We start from the raw sequence: 5,000 nt of genomic DNA on the forward strand, positions 1-5,000 counted from the left end.
AAATGAAACATTTAAAAGGGATTAAAACCGTAAACGTATACGACTGTTCAAAAGTAAAGGTTAAAAAGGTAACAGAAGGTAAAACCGATATAAAAGAGATTAAAAAAGAAAAAGGAAAAGAAAAAAAAAAAAGAGGAAAAAAAAAAAAAAAGGATGTGTTCTCCTGGAGACGGTGCGCTCTTAACGGTTTCACCGAGAAGTCTTTCTGTCGTCGCCCTGTTTCGTGAACTCAGCTTGCTGTTTCCGCGGGCCCTCTGTCGGCGCCCTCGTCTGTGCTGCCCTCGGTGCCTGTGGGCAAGTAGATCGCGCCCCCTCCTGGCACCGCGGTCGGATGCTGCGTTCCTGCCGGGAAGGAGGGAGGGTGGCTGGCCGCCTGCCCTCTCCCGGCGCCGGTCGCTCCGCTGCTCTGTGCGGCTGTGTGCTCCGCCTCGGGTCGGCGCTCCTCTCCGTAGGTGGGCTCGGGGAAGACCGTGGAACCGCCCCGCCCCTGCTGCATTCCAAAACTCGGCTCCTTCTTAGTCTTGGTGGCGCGAGTTCTCTGAGGTACCGGGGCAGATATATAATATCTGCCTCAGGCTGAAAACGAGTCTCAGTCCTGCCTAGGAGGTTGCAGAGCCCCCGGGTGCGGATTCGAGTCTCGGCCCCGCCCCCGCTCCCGCCCCCGCCCGCGCGCTGCGCGCCGCGCGCCAGGGGCTATGGCGGCTGTGGCTGCGCCCCGCCTCTCTTCTCGCGAGAAGGGCCGGTGATGGCGCCGCGGGTCTGAGGAGATGGAGGCTACGGCGCCCCTCTCCCCAGGGCACACCGGCCGTGTTGCTTTGCCTTTCTTTCCCCGTAATGGACGGGTTGGGGGGGCGGGTTGTTCTGCTCTGTATCCCCTCCCGGCCACGGCGCGTGGTGCCGCCGCCACGGTCCTCTGCCCGGCTCGTGCGGCCTGTCCCGGCCCCCGGCTGCCGGCCTGCGACTCGGGCTGGGTGTCGCGGGGACCCTCTGTGCCCGTTTCACTTGGGTCGGTCGGTCAAGGGGCGCTCCGGGCAGATCTGAGACTCGGAGGCTCCCCCACCGTCCCGTCGGCCTCTCCGTTGGAGACGGGGAGGTCTGGCGAACGAGCCCTATTCCTCCTCTGCCGGTCCCTCCCGCACTGTTTTGCTTTTGACTCTTTCTTTTCTCCTTTTCTCCTACCAGATTTTGGGCGTCTTTGTCTTTCGAAGAGGGCGGTGTTCTGTCGGAGTTCCGCAGGTGGTCTGATTGGCCGAGTGGGTCCGTCGATGTGAGTTTTGGTGTATTTGTGGGAGAGGGTGAGCTACGAGCGTCCTTCTTGCTTCTTCTCGGGTTATTTTTGAAGAGTAGGTGCTGGGGATTGAACCCTGGACCTTTATTTTTTGCATGCTAAGCATGGGCTGTACTGCCTGATCTCTAGACCCTCCCCACCGCAACCCCCCCCTTTCCCACCGCCTCCATAGTACTCGATGAATCTCCTACCTAGATATCCATGCTTCCTTGGAATAGGGCCGTCGTTTTCTTCATCGGATTGATGCACGTCTGTGGATTCGTCTCGTTTCTCTCCACTGCGGTGGGTGGCATCGGGGCGTGGGGTGGGGTGGAGTGGCGTGGGCTGGGAACAGTTCTTCACGTGTAGAGGTGGAGCGGAGCGATGAGGATGGTGACTGTTTCCCCGAGTGCTCGCGCCGGGTGATGGAGGCCTGTGGTCTGACTTGGAAGAGGACTCGGGTGACCAGAACAGAGCCCGTGTGGGGTCGTTGTGGAGGGAGGAACTCCACCCCCCCCCCAGCCCCAGCCAAGGCACTCGTACCTCATCGAGGGACGGTCGGCCGAAAACAAACGAAAGCTGTCAGAGGTTTGGGGGTGGGGGTGAAGGGGTGTGTGTGTGTGTCTGTGTGTGTGTGTGTGTGTGTGTGTGTGTGTGTGTGTGTCTGTGTGTCTGTGTGTCTGTGTGTCTGTGTGTCTGTGTCTGTGTGGTGTGTGTGGTGTGTGTGTGTGGTGTGTGTGTGGTGTGTGTGTGTCCCCGTTCCCCGTACCACGGTCTCTGGTCGAGGCCCCCCCGAGCGGAGAAACGCACGCCAGGCCGTCCGTGCTCCTGGTTGTCCGGCCGCGTGTCCCTGCCACCCAGAGATCCCGAACCGTCCCGCTCGCTCCCCTGCCATGTGCCATGTGCCATGTGCCACCTGCCTGTCGGCCGGGCGCTATTTTAGACCCTGCGAAGAAGTCGACCGGACGGACGGGCCGGGCCGGGCCGGGCCGGGCCGGGCCGGGCCGGGCCGGGCCGAGCCGAGCCGGGCCGAGCCGATCTGAGCCGAGCCCGTCCAGGCTGGGGTGGGTGGTGCTGGGTTCAGAGGAGTGGGGTACAAGCGGGAGGCGGGCGTCGATGGAGGGGAGGGGGAGGGGGAGGGGGAAGGGAGAGGAAAGGGGAGGGGAGGGGGAGCAGGGATGACGATGGTCTGGGGCTTGGCGTGTGGGGTGGGGGTGGGAGGGATGGTAGCCATCCTATGACTTTCTCTCCCTACCCCGCCTTTTGCAAGTCTGTTCGAGTGACAAGGTGGTGCTGGTTTCTGGCTGGTGCACACCATAGTGATTCTGTTCTTCTTTTTCCTGGTCTTTCTCAGGAACCCTCGTCCCGAGGGACTGAATCTAGTGCCCTGTGCTGCGCGGTACGACCTAGGGGTCGAATCTGCCAGGAGAGGACTTACAAGGATTTCGAGGATCCTGGAAAACTGCTACCATCCAGAATCCTACATGGATGTTCAAGATCTTGTGGATGGACGGACGGACGGAAGACGGATCGAATGGAGGCCCCGCCCCATCCCCTGGACCCCTTGGCCCAGGAGGATCGTGATGGGTCTGGAAAGGACTCTTCCGACGAGGGTCTCGGGATGGACTTTCTCGGTCTGCGGAAGGTGTTTCTGCACAAAGAGGAAGAGAGGGGCGTTCTCGGCCAGAGAGCCCGAACCGCCTCCTTTCAGGGATCCGCTCCAGTCAGGGTTGGGGTCGGGGTCAGAACGCAGCCACCGACAGCTCCCCTCCCTCATCTTGGCTCTCCAACTTGGGAAACCCTCCTCCCTGCCCCCTCACCCATCTTCTCGTCAGCCGGCCTCCAGCTTCCCCGTGCCAACCACCTCTCTCATGCTGCCGGACTTTCCTCCTCCTTGGGCTGCCAGGAAGCTCTCCCGCTCCTCCACGTGCTTTGGCTTGGAATCCCTGACAAACACAAGCGGTGCTGGTGGGCGGGGCCGTGGGCGGTGGCAGAAGGACTCCCTTCATCTTATGGGAGCGATTTTTATCTCCATAGAGGTGGCGATTGAGAAAACACATAAAATCACTCAGAAGAATACCCATGTGTAGTATCCCTGACCTAGATCCGTGTCTGTCTGTCTGTCTGTCTGTCTGTCTGTCTGTCTGTCTCTCTCTCTCTCTCTCTCTCTCTCTCTCTCTCTCTCTGCCTCTCTCTCCATTTCGCTATTCTCTGTGTGTGTGTGTGCGCGCGCGCGCATGCGTGTCTGTCTGTCTCCCTTGTCTCTCTTTCCTCTCCTCTCCCCTCCTCTCCTCTTCCCTGTTCTCCCCCCTTCCCCCTCACCCCTCCACTCCTCTCTTCTCCCCTCCACTCCTCTCCTCTCCCTCTTCTCCTCTCCCCTCGCCTCTTCTCATTTCCCCTCCCCTCCCCTCTTTTCCCTCCTCTCCTTTCCTGTCCTCTCCCCTTTTATCCCTCCTCTCCTCTGCTCTTTCTCTCTCTCTCTCTCTCTCTCTCTCTCTCCCTCCCTCTCTCCCTCTCCCCCCCCTTCACTTCCCTCCCTCCTCCCTACCCCCCCAACCCCTACCTTCACAGGGCCTCATAGATTGCAATCGGTTTCCATGAAATGTGATGAAGAGGGAATGAATTTTAGAATGATATCCCCATGCCATCGAATCCTTCTTCCCCAGGGATAGCGACTTATTTGTGGTCGTGTTTGTTTTTGTTTTTCTTGTTGTTGTTTTGGGGCGCATCGAGGGCGCAGGAGGCGTTGGGAGTGAGGGTGATGTTTCTCTTTCTGTCTGTCTCCTCCTTAGGACGGATTTTAAGAGGAGGGAGGACTCACAGAAATCTACCATCTTGTCTCATACTGCAGCTGTGTTTGAGCTTCCTATACGATCTGGGCGGAACACTCCCCACCCTCACCTCAAGCCGCCATTGCCGCCCCCTCAGCCCCCTGCACCCCCGTCCAGTCCCACACTTGGGGCGGTGGTTGGGCATGGGGGGATGTTGGCGGGGTGGTGGTTGGTGGGGGGTGGGGTGGTGGAGGAAACCAGAAAACAGACCACTGTGGCACGTGGGTGACTGGGGCTTCAGGGTGAAGGAGGATGAATAAAATGGCCGGAATTAGGCTAACGGATTATTGCTTCTTTTTTTGGCGGGGGGGGGAGGGGAGGATCATTAGGTCATTCATTCATTCATTCATTCATTCACTCATTCATTTGCTGGGGGGGGTGTCATTCGGTTTCTTATGCTCGCCCTGAAAACGGTCAACTGTCCTGACTGACTGGTTGCTGCTCACGGTTCCAGGCCTGTTGTTGAAACTGGAAGCTATCGATCTTACTGTTTCTACTGTATTTCACTCATTGAAAGTCATCATCATGCTGGGTCTCTGAGTCTTTCTCCGAGGAGAAGGTCGGTCACGGGACTAATGACCTGACAAAATAGCCTGAGTGACCAAGAAGGCCACACCTTGAGTGCTTATGAGATAACGAGATCTAACCACCAGCCTCTATAGAATGGGTCACCTGGAGGCATCGTGACACCATTCTGAGTCTTCTGATGAGAAAACGATTCTGTGGATGGTGATCGATGCCCGATTGTTTGAGCTATGGCTCTAGAACCACCCCACCCACTCCATCCCCAAGGTGGGTACACAGTTTTGAAGACGCTAGCCTGCTGTGAATCCCCTTTGCCCGGCAGAGCGATAAAATGGCCTCTTTGCTTCTAAGCTCCAAGACCTTGTCTCTGGATTCTT

General features: G+C 58.3%; 1 long non-coding RNA gene across 2 annotated transcripts in view; it reads left to right on the top strand.

Moving 5' to 3' along the window:
* The window catches only part of LOC141576964 (uncharacterized), a 28,832-nt gene extending 26,080 nt beyond the window's left edge, over positions 1 to 2,752 (top strand). For both annotated transcript variants that reach the window (XR_012505365.1, XR_012505364.1), the window contains 2 exons: positions 1,183 to 2,331; positions 2,622 to 2,752. This is a non-coding gene — a long non-coding RNA (uncharacterized LOC141576964). The remainder of the gene's footprint in view (positions 1 to 1,182; positions 2,332 to 2,621) is intronic.
* The last annotated feature ends 2,248 nt before the right edge of the window (positions 2,753 to 5,000 follow it).

The sequence above is a fragment of the Camelus bactrianus genome, unplaced genomic scaffold (genome assembly GCF_048773025.1).
Source record: "Camelus bactrianus isolate YW-2024 breed Bactrian camel unplaced genomic scaffold, ASM4877302v1 HiC_scaffold_53, whole genome shotgun sequence".
Taxonomy (NCBI): domain Eukaryota; kingdom Metazoa; phylum Chordata; class Mammalia; order Artiodactyla; family Camelidae; genus Camelus; species Camelus bactrianus.